The sequence below is a fragment of the Gossypium hirsutum genome, chromosome A03 (genome assembly GCF_007990345.1).
Source record: "Gossypium hirsutum isolate 1008001.06 chromosome A03, Gossypium_hirsutum_v2.1, whole genome shotgun sequence".
Classification (NCBI taxonomy): domain Eukaryota; kingdom Viridiplantae; phylum Streptophyta; class Magnoliopsida; order Malvales; family Malvaceae; genus Gossypium; species Gossypium hirsutum.
Window position 1 is genome coordinate 35,268,686 of NC_053426.1, and position 22,434 is coordinate 35,291,119.

Consider the following 22,434-nt stretch of genomic DNA (forward strand, 5'->3'; position numbering starts at 1 on the left):
GACTATACAGGTAAAGTCTTGCTAGATACTAAGTTCATACATATAAAAGAATAAGTTGATCCTGGATCTATCAATGCAATCACATTAGTATCATAGAGAGTGAAAGTATCGGTGATAACATCTTGAGATGACGCTTCTTCACGAACGCGAATAACATAGGCTCTAGTAGGTGCTCTGGCCTCGGATCTCACAATTGAATCCTTTGTCACCCATCTACTTCCACTTACACTTCTGGCAATTCTAGGTGGTCTACCTCTATTGACATGTTACTTGGTCTCACATTCTGAACTTTATCTTTCTCATCCACCTTAGGGCAATCTTGGATGAAGTGATCTAGCGAACCACATTTGTAACAAGCTTTATTACTTTTATTCCAGTATTCTTCAAAATGTCGTCTCCCACACTGCTGACACTCGGGTTTGTTGTCTCTCACACTACCAACACTTGATACTGATGTAGCTTGAGCTTTAGAAATTGAGTATTGTTTTCTATTATCTCTGTTCGAATATTCATTTGAAGCATTTAGGCAAGTGTACGAATCTCTAGATTTCTTTAATGAAGATTGATACGGCTTACTCATCGATATTTTTTCTCGGGTCTCTAGCTTCTGAATCTATTTTTCTCTTTTCTTTGCAAGATCCTCGGCTTTACAAGCCCTTTCAACCAGAATGACAAATTCTTTCAACACTAGAATTCCAACTAGTAGTTTTATATCTTCGTTCAACCCATCAAAAAACCACTTACACATAATCTCTTCGGTAGAAACATATTCCCTAGCATACTAACTCAAGTGTACAAATTCTCTTTCATACTCGGTTACAGTCATTTGGCCTTGTTTTAATTCTAGAAACTCTTTGAGCTTTTGATCGAGAAATCTTTGACTGTTATATTTCTTTCAAAATTCAGATTGAAAGAACTCCCAAGTAGCCTATTCTTTCGAAACCACAGATATCAACGTGTTCCACCATTGATACGCGGTGTTTCTCAGCAAAGATATAGCACATTTAATACATTCATCAGGAGTACAAGACTATTCATCAAATACTCGAATCATATTTTTGAGCCACAACTCAGCTCTCTCAACATCATCATCAACAATAGCCCGAAACTCTTCAGCCCTATATATATGAATCTTATCTACTGGCGGCTTGTTCAACTATATCGAATCTATAACTTGGGGAACAACATGGATTTGTTGAGGAATAGGTGGGGGTGGAGGTTGTTGAGCAGCCAGATTTGTTCGAATGAACTCCGTGAACCAACTGTTCATCATTTGGAAAAAGGCTTGTTTAGCCTCTCCCTCATGGCTATTCGTTATAGGCCTAGAATCAGATGGTGCTGCCCTTTGAGCGGCAGCAGACATATTACCATCTACATCGTCAACTATAGCTCATTCGGGATCCATTACTATACGAAAACACAATTTAAGCTGTTAGGAATCATCACACTATCGCAAACTATATATGGCATGTATAGCTTGACTCTGACACACGCTACGTTAGTCCTAGAATCGACTAAACCGTAGCGTTGATACCAATAAAATGTAACACCCCTAACATGTATCCATCACCAGAGTAGGGTTACGAGGTATTACCAATAAATACACATCATTTAACATACATAACTCATACATTTATGCATTCATACTCAAATATCATTTAATCACAAACACATTGTCCCTTATAAGGGCCTACAAGGCCTTAAACATGCTTTAGAAGTGATTCGGGACTAAATCGATAACATATGAAAATTTTTGAAAACTTAAAAAAATTCAACCATACAGGGGTCACACGCCGTGTGAACAAGCCATATGCCTCACACGGCTCCAAACACACCCGTGTCTCAGGCCGTGTGGAAACAGGGCATACATACTGACTTGTATCACACGGTCGAGGACATGCCCGTGTGCCAGGCCGTGTAAAAACTAGAGGGTATACTAACTTGGCCACATGGCCGACCACACGCCAGTGTGTCTAGGCCGTGTAATTCACTGACTTGATTTCTAAGCATCATCAGGGGACACACGGTTGTATACCATGACCGTGTGTCGCACACGGCTAAGACACACACCTGCGTGGACAAAAATAGGCCATTTACAAGGCCAATTTGCCACCCCAACTTCAATGTACCTACACTAGGAAAAATGTACAATTTCCATGCACAAAGGGTAGCTAAAATCAATCCCAATTCATGCACAATTCATGCTATACAAATGCAACCATTTCACTTACACAAATATATACCAAAACAAACCAAATCACAAGGCATTATAAACATCTTACAAAAGTCATTAACAACCATTTCTAATAGCCAAACACATATCCATATTAACATCATTTACAAGCCAAATCTCATGGCTATAATCATAACCAACACATCTAGCCTATACATGCCATATACCAAAAATGCATAATTCAAAAGTACCAACTTAGATGTTTGATAGTGCGATGATGTTCCCGATGACTCTCGAATCTTGATTCACTATAAAACATAGAAAAATAACATGAAGTAAGCTTCATAGCTTAGTAAGCTGGTATGTGAATAACTTAATTCATCAAATAAATGCAAATCAACCAATTACACATGACAAAACCATATACACATTAACTTCAAACCTTTCTCATGTCTCAAAACATGATCAAATACAAACTCATCGAACTTTCACTATTTAATACTCGAGTAGGTTCTACACATACTTGCATCGCCTCTTACTAACCTCTTTCTCAACCACATTATTTTTTACCCATTAAACTATTTGGAATAGAAATCAGATACTTAACAGTCTCGTATGATAAGTACCTATACCATGGCCCATAGCCAAATCAAGGTAACTTATTTGAAGAACTATTATCATGGCCCGAGCCAACTCAACGTATCACTTACTGACATGTCAATAGTATCCAAAACTATTCTTAAGGTTCAACCGGGCTTTCACACTTTTCGTTTCTATCATCAAATGCATTCGTAGAGTCATTTTCACAATTTATACATTATCCATAATCCGATTTTAACAATTTATGCAACATTAAAGCATTTTAACATACATTTATAATGTAGTCATCATATACGAACTTACCTCGTATTCAGAATTGAAAGATCGAGTTGACTACTCGATAACCTTGCTTTTCTTTCGATCTAAATCTGAATTCTTTCTTTATTGATCTTAATCAAGCTGGGAGTGTGCCGTAACTTAGAAAGCTTCAGACACTTTCTTTTTTTTTCTATTTTCAGTTGCAAAAAAGATGAATGAAATGAGTTTTGGCTTTGTTTTATTAAATTATAACTTAATTACTAATTTACCATAATAACCTTTATTATAAACATATAAAAACATATAATGGATGGCCATCATTGTCCACTTACACTAATTATGGACTAATAACATTATAATGACCTTTGATTTATTAAATCATAGCAATTAAACACTTTTAGCAAGTAGAATGCAACTTTTGCATTTTACGTGATTTAATGATTTTTATCAAATTAACCAACCAATTGATAAAATTAGCTCACGCAATTTTCACACATATAAAATAACATGCTGTAAATACCAAAAATAATATTAAAATAATTTTCTGACATCAGATTTTTTGTTCCAAAACCACTGTGCTGATTTAGCTAAAATCGGGCTGTTACAACAGGATTTTGGAGCATTACTGGAATTTTCAGAAACATTTACAGATAAATGATGCAAGTTACTATTCAAATTCCAAAATCATTTGTAACATCAATTATATGGACCCTCGAGGTCCAATACGAGCATTAGAATTGAGTCAGGACTTAATCAGGAACTCTACGAATTTTTTGTGAGATTTCAAAATTTTTCCAAGTTACAAAGCTCACACGCCCGTGTGGACTAAGGGACACACCCGTGTGACCCTGGGATATGCCCGTGTTACAGGCTATTTTAAACCCCGTGTAACTCTCTGACTTGTGCACACAGCCATGCCACACGCCCGTGTGCCAGGCCGTGCGGTTAATTAATCCATTTCGGAACTAGGTGCAGGTTTCACACGGCCAAGATACACGCCCATACTCTAGGCCATGTAGCACACACGGTTGAGACACACGTCTGTGTCTCTGCCCGTGTACTCAATTCTGAGCATTCTTTTTCTCAAATTTAAGGTTCAGGGGACACACAGCCTGACTACACGTCCATGTACCTGGTCGTGTGTTACACACGGTCTAGACACACGCCCATGTGTCTGCCCGTGTGGACAAGATAAAGTCATTCCTAGCTTTATTTCTCACCCAAAATCACACCCATGATCTACACTTGAATCACACATCCAAATACCAACCATGGATTATCCTTCAGATATCCATGATTTAATTTTGAAAGATGCAATAAATTGAAGTTGACCCTCGGGTCATTTTTATCAAAAAAAATTAAGCAAATTCCATCATTCATCATGGCATATCATTTCATGCATACATGTCTACAATCTTACCTTAGTTTAGTCCACATGTTAGGCATAATTTGATCAACCACTTGTCATTTTGAAACTACCATAGTATGACATTACAAGTACATCAAAACATGCCATTTCTAGCCATTCCAATGGCTAGATTACAAACATCATTTACAATTACATGCCAATATAACCTATACATGCCATTACAACCATAATTGATTTACCATATTGTACCGACATGGGCTGATGGATAGTGTGAGTGATCTCCGCCAAGCTTCCAATTCAACGAGCTTCCAGTTTACTCTAAAACAGGGAAATAAAACTAAGTAAGCATAAAATGTTTAGTAAGTTTGCATAACTTGGTACTTAACTTACCATTCATTCTATTATGAGGTAACTATGTGAGGCATATTTAATCAATTTGACCTCAAGCTGTACACACATCCTCATTGCCCTTGTTAGTCATATAATCCATAATAACATCAAAACATATATGGGCTTAACAACAATCAAGATTCCAAGCACATATACTTTCCACTACATTTATTCATTCAACATGCATAATTCATCTCATTGTTACAAGTATAATTTCATACTAGTTCATTTCGAGTTCAGATCATTTCATATCGAAACTTTACTCCTATTACTCAAAATATCAAGGTCACGATTAGTGCATTTAAGGTGTACAAGTCTATAATCAAGAATGAACATATATGCACCAAATAAAGTCCATGTCGCCCCAATTTTTGGGTTTTCTGTGTTTCTGTGATATTTTAAAATTTGTGTGTGTTCTGGTTGGTTAAAATATATATTTTAGTAGGTTAGTGGGCCTTTGGAAGGCCCAAACTTAAGTTAAATTCGTGGTAGTCTTCAAAATTTTAATTTTATGAACAGGAGATGCAATTGGCTTTTGGGCTTTCAAGAGTAAATGGGTAAAAGATGACACAAAAAGGAGTGTGGTGTAGTGGCAAGGTGGCGCCACTTAGGGGACAAGGAAGTGACGCCATAGAGGAAGCAATGGGTCCAAGGTTCAAGTCTTGGCTCTTGCAATATATTTTGGTTTTTCTTTTCAATAAATCTGGAAGCAAGTAGGTGCGCTTTAAAGTTTAATGTGTTGGGTTTATGACACAAATGAGTTGATGGCCTAGTGGTGGTGGCGTGAGTTGGCATGTGAGAGGACTTTGGTTCAAATCCCTTGGCACGCAAAGGTTGATTATTTTGCTATGTTGGGATGGCAAGAGTTGGTGTTGGTTTTAAACTCTGGTGATGGAGGGATCCCACATCGGGAAGCTAACATAAGTGTAGATGGAGAGCTGGCTTTAAATAGAGCAAACCATGAGGAGAGTAGGCATACCCTTCTTGGCTGATCCCTTTCGCTTTGTGACGTGCTCGTTTGGGTTGTGCGTCAACTAGGAGTGTTTGGAGCGCGGATTAACTGCAGTCTCCTAACAGGTGTGTATTTCTCATTACTCTAGTAGTACGACGGCTATTTCGGGCCACGATAGGCTGAAATAGGCCATGTGGTCCTAATGGGTCCGTAGGCCCAAGTGGATAAGTTGTAGAATTCCCGAAATACCCCTGTAAGGTAGAATTACCGAAATACCCTTATAGGGTAGAAATACCGAAATACCCCTGTAGGGGAGAATTACCGAGATACCCTTGTGGGATAAAATTACCATTTTGCCCCTAGGGTGTTAAATGACTATTTTGCCCCTTGTGCGTAAATGACTAACTTGTGTGATGATTGGGTTAGTTGACGTGGATTTATGTTAGTTATCGTTAATTCGTAAGTCTAATGTGTTAGTGATCGATTGTAGGATTATTGCGTGGGAGATATCATCATCAATCATCATCAACCAGGTGTGTAAATGACATCGTCCCTTAGACTGAATCGGTAAAAGCTGAAATACCAAAACATTGGTATTTTGTGAACTCGTGAGCGTGCGAGCGCTCGTGAGATAGTTGTTAATTAATATGGTGCATTTGGATGATTAGAGTGCAGAGTGTGTATTTTCATGCACAATGGTATTTTTGGGCTTAATAGGCCGAAAACGGGCCAATGGGCCAATGGGCCCACTTTGGTAAAAAGACGAGGTAAGTACTTCCGATTACTTGGTAAACATTAGAATGAGCATGAAACCTTAGCAATAGGTAATAATTATTGAAATACCCTTATGCATGCAAATTAACGATTTTACCCCTAGGGTTATTTTTTTGTAAAAAGCATGATGTTCTGTTTCTGTATACGTATGCCATGACATATTATTTCTGTTGCATGGGACATTGGTTTATATTGATGGAGGAAGCGTTCTGGCAGCCTCGCTGCAATCTGGTGGCCTCGCCACATATATCTGTTCTGGTGACTTCGTCACAATATCTGGCAGCCTCGCTGCAATCTGGTGGCTTCGCCACATATATATATATGTTCTGGTGGCCTAGCCACAATATCTGCATCTGGTGACTTCGTCATAATATCTGGCAGCCTCGCTGCAATTTCTGTGGTGTGTAGCGATTGGGTGGGTCGAGTAGTCTCCCCACATGGTGTAAGGCTGGTACGGGGGTGTTATGGATGGCTCTGGGTTGAAATTTCTGTATTCATGATATATTTGTTCTGTATATGCTATGGGCCTATGGGTTTCATTTTGATTTTTGTACTAGGCCAAGGCCCAGATAAGTCTGACTCTGAGGTTTGATCTGTTTTGGGCTATGGTTGGGTTATGTTACACACTGAGTTTACCGAACTCACCCTTTATTTTCATCTCTACAGGAAATCACCAACCATAGTGGACTTGGAGCCGTGAGGGATTCGGAGTGGCCACATCATCTGCAAAGTTGGTTTTTCTAAGTTAGTTTATTTTTATTATTTTTATATTCTAATTTAATTTTGGGTTTTAAGTTGTAATAAGGCCGCTATTTAAATTTCTTTTCTGCTATGGTTTTATTTTCTGATTATATTTATACTATGTCGAAACTGCTAGTGTTAGGCTGCACGGGTTTTCAAAATTAATAAATGTTTCCAAGACTCAACAAGCACAACAAATGGATAGCCTAAAGATTGATAAACTGGCTTTTCATTCAACCGTTGTTTTTACAAAGACCACCCCAATCACTTAAACCAACAAATGCATACTAGGTCGTAAGTCCATGTGACACGTCAGATCTGGCAATAACGTTTGGGCAAGGTTTGGGGTGTTACATTTAGTGGTACCAGAGCTAAGTTGCAACAACTCGGCTGTGGAACGGGTCTAAAAACGAGAGTTTGTAAAGAAACGCTGAATAAAGGTTTTTGAAAATCATTTTTTTTGGAACTTGATTATAAATTGTTTTCGAGAATGTTTCCAATATTTTCTCTTTACAAATAAATGATTTTAAAGATTAAAATTGGTTTTCTAAAATTAGGTTTTTAGAAGGTGGCACACTGAATCTCCAGCCTAAGTCTGTAAGTTTTCTAAGCCTTTCTAATTGTTTCTGAAATATTTGTTATATGCTTGTACAAAACCTTATCATGGTACTTTAGTTAGGGTAACACTGGAACTATAGAAACTCTGATAAGTAGACTGAGACTGTAGCTAGGCTACCGCAAAAGGAAACAAACTCAAACTCTGAATTACTATTTTTCATAAGACATCTGTAATAAACACTGAAATATTAAACTGACTCATAAAATTCTTTATCAGATAATATGAAATGAGTACACGAGAAGCTCGTGGAAGAGGCCGTGGACGTGGCCGAGGTAATGCTCAGGCTGAATCTTCATCTTCAGGACATGTGCGGGTAGTAGATGCACCGGTACCACCGGCAACGGAGGTAGAGTCTCATGATCGAGGTCCGGGGACGATGCTCTGTCCTAGGCAATGCTCTGAGTTTTGGAAAGGGTTGCTGGGGCAAGTACGGGAAACGAAATTCGGGAGTCTATTTCTAAGCGGCTCCGGGCCAATGGAGCAGAGATATTTAGGGGCGTATATGGTGTAGCTCTAAATGTGGCTGAGTATTGGTTAGAAGCCACAGAGCGGCTTATGGATGATCTGGACTGCTCTGTGGAGCAGAAGCTGAAGGAATCCATATCGTTACTCAAGGATGAGGCTTATCAGTGGTGGCTCACGGTGAGAGATGGAACTCCTACTGACAGTGTGACTTGGGATCTGTTTAATACAGCCTTCAAAGGAAAGTATGTTGGGGATAGTTACGTGGACGCTCGCCGAAAAGAATTTCTGAACCTGGACCAAGGGAGTAAGTCAGTGGCTGAGTATGAGTCTGAGTTTCTGAGACTGAGTCGGTATGCTTCTGGGATTGTTGCTACAGAGTATGAGCATAGCGTACGCTTCGAGGATGGTCTGAGAGATGAACTTAGGGTGCTGATTGCTCCACAAAGGGAGCGTAACTTCGCTGCTTTAGTGGAGAAAGCTAAGATAGCTGAGGAAGTGAAGCATACAGAAAGACAGAATTGTGAGAAAGATTGGAACCGTTTTAGGAGAGATTCAGGACTTTCAGGTGGTATGAACAGGAATGTTAAGAGAGCAAGGGTAATGGAGCCAGTTCGAGCAGTACCGATGAATGCTGTTAGACCGTAGGGTTGTAGGAATTGTGGGAAGATGCACATGGGCGAGTGTCAGAAATGTTCTGGTGCTTGTTTCCGATGCAGATCTATGGAGCATAGGGTTAAGGATTGTCCCTAGGAACTAGATCAGGATCAAGTTTTAGAGCAGAGGGTCGTTCAACCAGTGAATGGTGGACCATAGTTTCCGAGAGGACGTGGGCAAGGAGAGGTGGTAATGGAAACAGTCGAGGAAGAAGAGCGCCTAGCGGGGTGCTGGATTTGCTAAGGCTCGTCAGTCGGCATTGTGTATGCAGCTCATCGCCGAGAGGAGAGTGATGCACCTGACATCATAACTGGTACGTTTTTGATTTCCAGTATGCCATACACTGCGTTGATAGATGTTGGATCTACCCATTCATATGTTGCATGTGCTATATCTGGGTCGCTGGATGTGCGCTCTGAGGAGACCGTGACTGGGGTATTTGTACTAAGTCCTTTGAGTCACTTGGTTAGGGTAGATAAACTGTATAGAGATGTGCCTATAGAAACTCAAGGAAAAGTTTTCTCTAGAGATCTAATGGAGCTACCTTTCAGAGAATTCGATCTCATTTTGGGAATGGATTGGCTTGTTAAGCATAGGGCTACTCTGGATTGTGATGCTAAGCGAATAATGTTAAAGACCACAAAATATGAGGAGGTTTTGCTGATGGGCGAGCGTAGGGATTATCTGTCTAATGTGGTGTCAGCATTGAGAGCTGAGAAGTGGATTCGGAAGGGATGTGAGGCTTATTTGGCATTTGTAAGCCAATCGAAAACTGAGGATCTGACAGTGGATAAAATAAAAACCGTCAAGGATTTTAAAGATGTTTTTCCAGGGGAGCTTCTGGGTTTTCCCCCGAACCGAGAGGTTGAGTTTGGAATCGACTTGTTGGCTGGAATGGCACCGGTGTCCATTGCACTTTATAGGATGGCACCGAAGGAGTTGGTGAAGCTGAAAGCCCAAATTCAAGAGTTATTGGATAGAGGCTTCATTAGACCAAGTGTGTCTCCGTGGGGAGCACTAGTGTTGTTCATAAAGAAGAAAGATGGGTCAATGCGGATGTGCATCGATTATCGGTAGTTGAACAAACTGACGATTAAGAACAAGTACCCACTATCGAGAATCGATGATTTATGCGACCAACTTAGAGGAGCTTCAGTATTTTCCAAGATTGACCTTCGATTTGGGTATCATCAGTTTAGGGTTAAGGAGCTGGATATTCACAAGACGGTATTCAGAACTCGGTATGGTCACTATGAATTCTTGGTTATGCCATTTGGGTTGACAAACGCACCTGCGGCATTTATGGATCTGATGAATCGAGTGTTCCAGCCATACATGGATCGATTCATGGTCGTCTTTATCGACGATATTCTGGTTTATTCTGAAACTGAGGAGGAGCATGATGAGCATCTTCGTATTGTGCTGCAAGTGTTGAGGGAGAATGAGCTTTATGCGAAATTCAGTAAGTGTGAGTTCTGGTTGAGAGAGGTAACTTTCTTGGGGCATGTTGTCTCTGCTGAAGGGATCAAGGTGCACCCTCGAAAGATTGAAGCGATTCTGGAATGGAAGCCACCGAGGTCAGTGTCAAAAATTCAAAGTTTTCTGGGTTAGCTGGGTACTATAGAAGGTTTGTGGAAGGATTTTCTGTGATGGCAGCGGCTTTGACAAAGCTTATAAGGAAGGGAGTACCATTTGTTTGGACTGAGAAACAACAGGAATCTTTTGAGAAGCTGAAGAAAGTTCTGACCGACGCACCTGTACTGATTCAGCCGGAGTCTGGAAAAGATTTTACTGTATGCAGTGATGCATCACATGTAGGGTTGGGCTGTGTGCTGATGCAAGAGGGTAAAGTGGTTGCTTATGCATCGCAACAGCTTAAACCACATGAAGTTAACTATCCTACTCATGATCTGGAGTTGGCAGCGGTAATCTTTGCGCTTAAGATTTGGAGACATTACCTGTATGGAGAAATGTGTATTATACACACAGATCATAAAAGTCTTAAGTACTTGCTGACTCAGAAGGAGCTGAACCTTAGGCAGCGGAGATGGATAGAGTTGCTTAAGGATTATGACTGCGCGATTGAGTATCACCCAGGCAAAGCTAATGTGGTGGCTGATACCCTAAGTCGTAGAACTGTATCTGATCTGAGAGCCATGTTTGCTCGTTTGAGTCTGTATGATGACGGTAGTCTGTTAGCAGAACTGCAAGTTAGGCTGACCTGGGTGGATGAGATTAAGGAAACATAGTCGAGGGATGAGTCCCTGGTTTCTCGATTTTGGCAGGTTAAGAATGGGGATACTTCTGAGTTCGGACTGAACAGCGAGGGAGTTCTGTATTACCGAGGTAGAGTTTGTATTCCGAAGGACTCTGACTTGAGGCAAGCAATTCTGAAAGAAGCTCATAGGGGTCTATGTGCTATGCATCCTGGAGGGAGTAAAATGTATCGCGGCTTAAAAGAGTTGTATTAGTGGCCTGGATTGAAGCGAAAGGTAACGGAAGTTGTGGGAAAATGTCTGACTTGTCAGCAAGTGAAAGCTGAACATCAATTACCTTCCAGACTTTTGCAGCCAATGAAAGTACCACTTTGGAAGTGGGAGAGGGTAACCATGGATTTTGTGAGTGGGTTACCCTTGACACCATCGAAGAAGGACTCAATTTGGGTAATTGTGGATAGGTTGACCAAATCTATTCATTTCAAACCTGTCTGCACTGATTATTCACTTCAGAAGTTAGCCAAATTGTATGTGGCGGAAATAGTGTGACTTCACGGAGTGCCAGTGTCGATTATTTCTGATCGAGATCCTAGATTCACATCGCGGTTTTGGCAAAAGTTGCATGAGGCGTTGGGTACGCGGTTGAACTTTAGTACAGCCTTTCATCCTCAGACTGATGGTCAGTCGGAAAGGGTTATTCAGATTCTGGAAGACATGTTGAGGGGATGCATTATCGACTTTCGAGGCAGTTGGAAGGATTACTTACCATTGGCAGAGTTTGCATGCAACAGCAGTTATCAGGCAAGTATTTGAATGGCTCCTTATGAGGCACTGTATGGGTGAAGATGTCGTACACCTAGTTGTTGGACCGAGTTGGGTGAACGACAGGTTCTTGGACCTGAGTTGGTGGTAGATACTGAGGATAAGGTCAAGTTGATTAAAGACCGGTTGAAGGAAGCATCTGATAGACAGAAGTCATATGCAGATTTGAAGCACAAGGAAATTGAGTACTCTGTGGGTGATATGGTCTTCTTGAAGGTTTCACCTTGGAAGAAAATATTAAGGTTTGGGAGGAAAGGCAAGTTAAGTCCACGGTTCATTGGGCCTTATCGGATTCTTAAGCGAGTGGGTCCAGTGGCTTATCAGTTGGAGCTACCTCCAGAATTGGATAGGATTCATGATGTCTTTCACGTCTCCATGTTAAGGTAGTATCATTCTGACCCTACTCATGTTGTGCCGGTTGCAGTGATCGAGGTCCAAACAGACTTGACTTTTGAGGAAGAGCCTATGCAGATTTTGGATCGAGATGTTAAGATTTTGAGGAGGAAATCAGTTCCACTAGTAAAGGTGCTCTGGCGTAATCATGGCAGAGAGGAAGCTACTTGGGAGCCAGAAGTGGCGATGCGTCAACCATATCCTCATCTGTTTGATTCAGGTAAAATTTCGAGGACGAAATTCTTTTAAGGAGGGTAGAGTTGTAACGCCCCAATTTTTAGGTTTTTTGTGTTTATGTGATTTTTAAAATTTGTGTGTGTTCTTGTTGGTTAAAATATATATTTTAGTAGGTTAGCGAACCTTTGGAAGGCCCAAACTTAACTTAAATACGTGGTAGTCTTCGAAATTTTAATTTTATGAATAGGTGATGCAATTGGTGTTTGGGCTTTTAAGAGTAAAGGGGTAAAAGATGACACAAAAAGGAGTGTGGTGTAGTGGTAAGGTGGCGCCACTTAGAGGACAAGAAAGTGATGCCATAGAGGAAGCAAGGGGTCCAAGGTTCAAGTCTTGGCTCTTACAATATATTTTGGTTTTTCTTTTCAATAAATCTGGAAGCAAGTAGGTGCCCTTTAAAGTTTAATGTTTTCGGTTTATGACACAAATGAGTTGATGGCCTAGTGGTGGTGGCGTGAGTTGGCATATGAGAGGACTTTGGTTCAAATCCCTTGGCACGTAAAGGTTGATTATTTTGCTATGTTGGGATGGCAAGAGTTGGTGTTGGTTTTAAACTCTGGTGATGGAGGGATCCCACATCGGGAAGCTAACATAAGTGTAGATGGAGAGCTGGCTTTAAATAGAGCAAACCATGAGGAGAGTAGGCATACCCTTCTTGGCTAATCCCTTTCGCTTTGTGACGTGCTCGTTTGGGTTGGGCATCAGCTAAGAGTGTTTAGAGCGCGGATTAACTGCAGTCTCCTAACAGGTGTGTATTTCTCATTACTCTAGCAGTAGGACGGCTATTTCGGGCCGCGATGGACTAGAATGGGCCATGTGGTCCCAATGGGTCCGTAGGCCCAAGTGGATAAGTTGTAGAATTACCGAAATACCCCTGTAAGGTAGAATTATCAAAAGACCATTGTAGGGTAGAAATACCGAAATACCCCTGTAGGGTAGAATTATCGAGATACCCTTGTGGGGTAAAATTACCATTTTGCCCCTAGGGTGTTAAATGACTATTTTGCCCATTGTGCGCAAATGACTAACTTGTGTGATGATTGGGTTAGTTGACATGGATTTATGTTAGTTATCGTTAATTCGTAAGTCTAATGTGTTAGTGATCGATTGTAGGATTAACTTGTGGGAGATATCGTCATCAATCGTCATCAACCAAGTATGTAAACGACACCCTCCCTTAGACTAAATCGGTAAAAGCTGAAATACCGAAACGTTGGTATTTTGTGAACTCGCGAGCGTGAGAGCGCTCGTGAGACAGTTGTTAATGAATATGGTGCATTTGGATGATTAGAGTGCAGAGTGTGTATTTTTGTGCACAACGGTATTTTTGGGCTTAATGGGCCGAAAACGGGCCAATGGGCCAACGGGCCCACTTTGGTAAAAAGAAAAGGTAAGTACTTCTGATTACTTGGTAAATGTTAGAATGAGCATGAAACCTTAGCAATAGGCAATAATTACTGAAATACCCTTATGCATGCAAAATTACGATTTTACCCCTAGGGTTATTTTTTCTGAAAAGCATGATGTTCTGTTTCTGTATACGTATGCCATGACATATTATTTCTGTTGCATGGGACATGGGTTTATATTGACGGAGGAAGCGTTCTGGCAGCCTCGCTGAAATCTGGTGGCCTCGCCACATATATCTGTTCTGGTGACTTCGTCACAATATCTAGCAGCCTCACTGCAATCTGGTGGCTTCTCCACATATATATATATATCTGTTCTGGTGGCCTAGCCACAATATCTGTATCTAGTGACTTTGTCACAATATTTGGCACCTCGCTGCAATTTCTGTGGTGTGTAGCGGTTGGGTGGGTCGAGTAGTCTCCCCACTTGGTGTAAGGCTGGTACGGAGGTGTTATGGATGGCTTTGGGTTTGGATTTTTGCATTTATGATATATTTGTTCTGTATCTGCTATGGGCCTATGGGTTTCATTCTGATTTCTGTACTGGGCCAAGTCCCAGATAAGTCCGACTCTAAGGTTTGATCTGTTTTGGGCTATGGTTGGGTTATGTTACACACTGAGTTTACCGAACTCACCCTTTATTTTCATCTCTGCAGGAAATCCCCAACCATAGTGGGCTTGGAGCCGTGAGGGATTCGGAGTGGCCACATCATCTGCAAAGTTGGTTTTTCTAAGTTAGTTTATTCTTATTATTTTTATATTCTGATTTAATTTTGGGTTTTAAGTTGTAATAAGGCCGCTATTTAAATTTCTTTTTTCGCTATGGTTTTATTTTCTGATTATATTTATACAATGTCGAAACTGCTAGTGTTAGGCTGCGTGGGTTTTTAAAATTAATAAACGTTTCCAAGACTCAACAAGCACAACAAATGGATAGCCTAAAGATTGATAAACCGGCTTTTCATTCAACCGTTGTTTTTACAAAGACCACCCCAATCACTTAAACCAACGAATGCATACTAGGTCGTAAGTCCATGTGACACGTCAGATCTGGCAATAACGTCTGGGCCGGGTTTGGGGTGTTACAGTCCATGTACAAATATCATCATTTTCTTGTATTTCAGACAGATACGTGTAATAACTCAATTCTTTTTCATATCTTCTCATGCCAAGATTTTTACCCATTGAATTTATCTAAAATATCGATGGTTACATAGGTAGTACACTCGAGGTGTACAAATTAGGATCCGTCAATTCATATTCAATGGTACCCATAAGGTACTATTTCAGAAAGTACACTCTTGAGCCACACATATATACAATAGGATTACCAATCCAGGCTAAATCCAGTCTATAATATTTATACTCAATAGACCTTATTTAGGATTACCAATCTAGGCTAAATCCTTTTTATGACATATGCTCTAAAGAGCTTGATCTGGATTACCCGTCCGAGCTAAATCCAATCCATAACATATGCTCGAGAGGGCTTATACCATGATTACCCATCCGAGCTAAATCTTTTCAGAAATTAGGTCAATAGGATTACTTGTCCGAGCTAAATCCCACCAGCAACAAATTTATTCATCGATTTTCATTTATTCAAATAGAATTTAACATTTTTCAAGCATTATCAGGCATGTAATTATTTCATACATCTATAATCATCCATATAATTCAAATGATCACATTCCACATTTATTCCAAGCATAAATGTAACATTTTCATCGTTTATCTTTTATCATCTATCTAACATTATCATTTAATTTAAAAAATTTTCTTTATCGGGCTTGATCGGATATGTAATCATTTCACATATTTATGACATTTATAAAATTTACATAAACACAATCAATACAAGAATGTAAATAAACACAATTTAGTTACCCGAACTTACCTCGACAATTGTTCGTGTACGAAAAATCTACTAATCTGACTTTTCCTCTTTTCTTCATTCTAGCTTCGAATTTGGTCTATCCGAATCTATACGAGTAAATTTGACATCAATTTATCACATTTCACATTCATGTGAACTCAATTTACAACCTAGGCAAAATTACCATTTTGCCCCTATCTTTTCCATAAATTCTAATTTCGGCCCTAGGGCCGGAAAATGAAACTTGTGCAAATTACTCCCTATTCCAAGCCTAACCAAAGCCACATTACAAATTTTATAGCACATGTATTCGTAAAATTTTAGAATTTTTCATCAAATTTTGCAACTTTTCCTGTTAGTCCCTAAATCATGTTTTCATCAACAATCACTTTGTAAAAGTTGTTTATCTATCAATAATCTTTCGTTTTCTACCATAAATTTCTAATTTTCATAATATACATCCATGGAGCATTTTCTTACCTTAATAACTTTTCAAATTAATCCCTCAAATAGAGAGATTAAGATATCTCGGTTTCAAAAATATCAAAATTACTAAAAACGGGGCTTGAATACTTACCCAATTTGGCCATGAAAGATTCTTCTCTCTTTTCTACAGTTTCCATGTATTATTTGGGGAAGAAGATGAGAAAAATAAGATGATAATTCTTTTATCATCTTTTTAATTAATTAATTTAATTGAATTCCAATTTAGTCCCTACTCTTTTTAAAATTTTCCAAGGATGAGTAATACCAAAATATCTACATACTTTTAATAATGGTATAATTATCATATAAGGACCTTAATTTTTGAATTTCATAGCTATTTGTTCCTTCTGGTACTAGAATCCAGCTTTTGCGTTTTATGCGATTTGGTCCTTCTCGTAATTAAGCACATAATCGGTAAAATTTTCTTATCAAAATTTTCACATGACATGTCTATAATAATACAGACCATAAAATAAAATAAATTTTATTTTTTGACTCAGATTTGTGGTCCCGGGACCACTATTTTGATTTCACCGAAATTGGGCTGTTACACTTCCACTAACATTACAAGTCAGCAAGGACTACTTATCTTTCAACCTCACAGTCCAGATTGGCTTAGGGTGAAGGTGTTCACAGATGGGAAATTCAAATTTTGAGTTAATTCCCACCTTGATGACTTCCCGGGGTTATCAAGCTTAAGGTTTGCTTCATGCTCTTCTTTTTCTAAACAACTAATCTAATGAGTAACCCTACAAAACAATTAATAGATCATGCCTCTACTCGCTAATCCTCCATAGAAGGATTAGTTCCTCATGGTTTTCATAAACAATATGGAATAGATGGAAGAATAAAACATGGTGAATAAGTCGAAGTGGAAAGTTTAAGAAAAGCCTATTTCTATAAATAGTAACACGAATCCATAGAATTTGATCATTTTCACAAATTAGAGCTCTTGAAAGAAAACAACTACCAAATAAACTGAACTCTAGGAAACCTAAGAAAGAAAGAAAACAAAACTAAGTCTAAAGAAAGAAACTAGATTAATGGAAAGGTGTCCATGGCATGTGCTCAACGAGTCTATTTATAGCCTTCACTGGTCTTCGTCCTTAACCCTAGGTTAGCTGACATGCTCGAGCTTCAAGTTCTATTGTGTGGATCAAAACGTCCCTACTTCATGTTTAATTTCTATCCTAGAGTCGGTGTCGCGACACACCAAGACCTTTGTCGCGACATCGAAGGCAGTTTCATACTTTCTCTATTCTGCTCTCCATGTTGTGACATTGAGCCTCACGTGTTGCGACATAGTGTCCAATATGAGTTCAAAATGCCTTCTAATGGTCTCTTGCACACTCACGAAGTACATTAGCTCTCCCTTAGGCCTCTTTTGGCCTTTAAGGTCAATAAAAAACTTAATTCGCCCATTTTATTAGATATAAGTAAAACTACAGAAACTTACTTAAAATATAATAGAAATGCTTGTATTTAGGCTCCTTAAGTGTGAAAACTAGTTTAATCTACTACACTGAATTACGGCAGATAAGTCTTTTCCATGAATAGATGGTGTAGAAGTAGATTCGATATGGTTAAGTCTATCCAATAACTATTGATACTTTCATCCTCTTTGATCACTTTTTTCACTTTTTTCACATCTCATATATTTTTATTAATATGTGCGCAAGAATAAGAACAAGGGAATGTGTAGTCTAGTGGTTAAATGACTACTTAACTATCATAGTGGTCTAAGATTCAAGTCCTAGTGTTCACTCTTTCATTTAATTTTTTTAGACATTTTTTCCATGTGTTTTATTTCTTTCGATCCACCCTTATAGTCACCATAATTAGGAGGATTTCTTTCCTCTATTAGAGTCAAACTTACCTTAAGTTGAGGGAGCATAATCCCCTTTTTCACTCCATTTCTCATTCTTCATGCAAAAACTTCATATATTGTCTATTTGTTGTGGTTCATTGAACTTGGTCACAGTTGACCAAGCTTTCACCACCTTTTGCCATCCCTACCTCCCTATTGCTTTCATTCTTTCACTTTTTCACTTCCTTTCTCATCCATTTTCTCTCTTTTTTCAAAATAACCACTACTCTTTTATTTTAGTCTTTGACCATAGCACCACCATTGTCACACCTTCTAGCCACCATAACGCCGCCTTTTCCCTACTCTTTCTTTTTACACCACCGCCGATCGCTGTCATGACCACCACTGCGAGCTACTACGGATTCTTCTCCTCCACTATTTCTTCTCTTTCATTCTTATTTAGTTTTCTATTCATCCCCTTTTGCACTAAAACCCCCAAAGCTTTTTACCATTGGATTGCCACTCCACTACCGCTGAGTCGTTATTATTGCCACTGTCAGTGAATCAAATTCTTCCTTTCTCTTCCTCTTTTACTCATTGTTTCTTATAATTGATTAAAAAATCATATTCACTTTACTCTATCAATCCTTTTATATCACTTAATTCATCGATTTCGTTCCTTTTTTGACTCATCGTCCAATTCGATTTATTGAACTATAAGTGTGGGTTATTTTGATCGTAAAATCTTTCTCTTAGTAATTTCTTATCATGGTCGAATGGTATAGTGCCACAAGAATAATGTAATATTTTATTATTAATTTATTATCTTACTAATACGATTTCATATCAAATTTGAAGGGATAAACTATATTCATAGGGGAGACCCCTAACTTCGCATTAGAAATCCTCCTTTCGAGAGTCTTAAATTGTGGGGTAAGTGTTGTTGAGACCATCAGTAATCAATCTTTTAAGTGGTAAAATATTTTCAAAGGATTCTAATTAATAAACGTTACTTATGTGTTAGATTATCTTGTTAGATTGATCAAGTGAAATTGTTAATAAGGATTGTGGCAAATAGATTTATAGTATAAGGTGTAGGATCGTTACCATTTGTTTTGTGTGATATAGTTATTTTATTACATTAATAATTCAATTATAATAAATCATAAGTACACTAAATAATCATGAAGAGTTGAAAAACTTATCAACACCATGTAAGTGACTCTAACCGAGTGTTTCTATAAAATGCTTGATAATTAATGTGATTGTGATTGTGATTATGATTATGAAGTATGCGTAGATCTTATCCTCATGATATGTGATGTATGGCTTTTGTGATATATGTGATAATTTAAACATGTGTGCCTTATGTATATATATGTGTATGACAAATCGAGATCCATGATCTAATGTGAAAAAACATGTTTAACATGTTAAAAGTGGTTATTATGCGATATGTGTTTATGAGAGCATGTTTACATGCATAAGTGTAAAAGCAATCCATATGTATACATGCATGGGGTGGGATTTTCTGAAAGGTGGAAGCAATGGCAGTATATATGCATATCAGTGGTGGCTTGTTGATAACTCTTGAAAAGAGTTATATTTCGAGCCTCTAAACTTGATTAAATGCCTGTACTTAAGTAGATGTATTTTAATTTTTAAGTTATTTTTACAACTTGCATAATAACGCTTGAATTGTGCCTTGAATGTCATTTTATGTTACTTTTCCTGTTGGAGAAAGAGAATTGGTTGTTGTATGCAACAAGTGTAGAAAAGATGAAGAAAATGAGAAAAATGAGGAAGAGATTGAAGGAAGTGAAATATTGCCATGGCAAAAAGTTAGATGGATTGCCAACATAAATGCCATGGCAATTCTAGGATAATGCTGACGCAGCACTTAGTCTTCGTAACTCTCAGCTAGCTGTCCACATACCAGATAAATCCACCTAAAATTGAGGGAAAAAAGTGTGTGCTGAGAGAGGGGGGCCTACCCTATCAAAGAGAAAAAAGAAAAGAATGGGGAGGAGGATTTTTTGGAGAGAGGAATTAGAGGCAATTTAGGGATTAGTTTTCTATCCAAAAAAATTTGGTGGATAATTCCAAAGAAAGAAAGGATAGCAGCTTAACAGAGAAAAATACAGACATGAAAAAAAGGGAGAGAGATAGCTATCCTGGATTCACGTACAATCTGAATATCAAAGAGAAGCTAGACTGTGGCGAGAATCCCTGCATTTTTGCCTTTATTTTCTTATTTTCTGTGATTCAAACTTATTTTAGAATGTTGATGAATGATTTTATTTTGATGTTAACTTTTCCACCTATGAGCTAAAACTTTTATGGGTTGGAGTTATTTGGGTGAATATTTTATCATCTTTAAAGCCCGTGATTTGAGATTGTCTTTGTCACTATTTCATTCGATTTATGCTTATTTTAAATACATGCATGCAAGCTCTAGACATAGTTGATTGTGTGATGTGTTCTTAAATGTATTTTTAATTTTGAAAAGGTTAAATATACTAGATCTTGAATCGTTTGATGCAAGCGACTACTCAACAAAATATTCGTAGCACTCTAGACATAGACATTGTGAGTTGTACAGAGAAGAATGTTTGTTGTAGTTATTAATCCAGAGTTCTGTAGACATACTGTAACTTAGATTTCTAGCTTAAGATCTAGCTATTGAAATAGGCAAGTTATAGTAGTGACTCTCTAAGCAGTTTATTAGACAATATTTTTCCATGTCATTATTTTGATATGAACATTTCACTTGAATAATTTCAGCCCTATTCATTCAACAATAGAAATACTCTTTCTTTTCTCTGTAATTTTCCACGGCATTTTATTTTCCATATCAATTCTTTGTTTTTAGCATTTGATTTCATTAATTCATTATACAAACATTTTGTTCAACTTGAGAATATTTCCTACTATTTAGTGTAGTCAATAGGATTATAATAACTTACTCAATGTCTTACCAATTTTTGATCCCTATGGAGATGATACTTACTTATCACTTCATTACTTGAATGACGTGTACACTTGCACAATTGCATTAGTTATTTACACGCGATAAGTTTTTGGCACCGTTGTCAGGAATCAGCAATATTGGTGAAAAGTTGATTTGTTATTATTCTTGTTATTTTTGTTAGAGTAGTTAATTAGTATTATATTATATTTTTCAGGTTTGTATTAATGCATAAGAAGAAGTATTCAAAAAGATACAAAACATTGTTTTGATCTTGAAATTGAAAAGGCATTAAGGTGAAAAAGAAAAGAGTTAAGAGAAATGGAGAGAATTAGAAATGATCTAATCAGAGAAGATCAAGTACCTTAGAATGAAAGGAATGTTGATATTCCTCAAATCATAGATGACAGAGACAGACCCATTAGAGAACATTTAGTGCCTATTTTGGATGATCTAAATCCAGGAATTGTTAGGTCACATATTCAAGCTGAATACTGAATTAAAACCAGTAATGTTTTAAATGCTACAAACGGTTGGGAAGTTTAGTGGTTTACCTACTGAAGATCCAAGATTGTACTTGAGCCTTTTCTTGAAGTCTATAACTCATTCAGGCAGCAATGTGTCCCTAAAGATGCCCTTAGATTAAAAGTGTTCCCTAATTCATTGCGAGATTGTGTCAGATCATGGTTAAATTTGTTACCACCAGGTATGATGGCATCTTGGAATGAAATGTGTCAAATATTTCTACTTAGGTACAATCCTCCCAACATGAATTTCAAGCTTAGGAACGACATTACATTGTTTAGGTAATCGTAAGATGAAACATTATGTGAAACATGGGAGCATTTCAAGGAACTAATTAGAAAATGCCTGATGCATGGTTTCCAACACTGGACATAAATGGGAATATTTTATAATGGATTGAATGCCCATAGAACAATGGTAGTTGATGCATTTGCCAATGGGACTTTTCTAGATAAATCATATAATGAGGCATATGAAATTATAGAAAGGATAGCTAACAATGATTATCAATATCCAACTACAAGAGTAGGTACTGGTAGAAGAGCTGTTGGAGCTATAGAACTTGATGCGATCACCTCATTAACTGCTCAGGTATCTTCCCTGACTAATATGATTAAAACATTGAAAAGACCAGCTTTAGTACAGGAAATGAAAGCAACCGAGCTAACATGTGTCTATTGTGGGGAAGATCATGTTTTTGATG

The 22,434-nt window shown here is 38.1% G+C and overlaps 1 non-coding gene across 1 annotated transcript; it reads right to left on the bottom strand.

Moving 5' to 3' along the window:
* Positions 1-21,983: 21,983 nt before the first annotated feature.
* Positions 21,984-22,090, bottom strand: LOC121225544 (small nucleolar RNA R71). Its single transcript, XR_005923410.1, has one exon. It is a non-coding gene; the product is annotated as a small nucleolar RNA R71 (small nucleolar RNA).
* Positions 22,091-22,434: the final 344 nt, after the last annotated feature.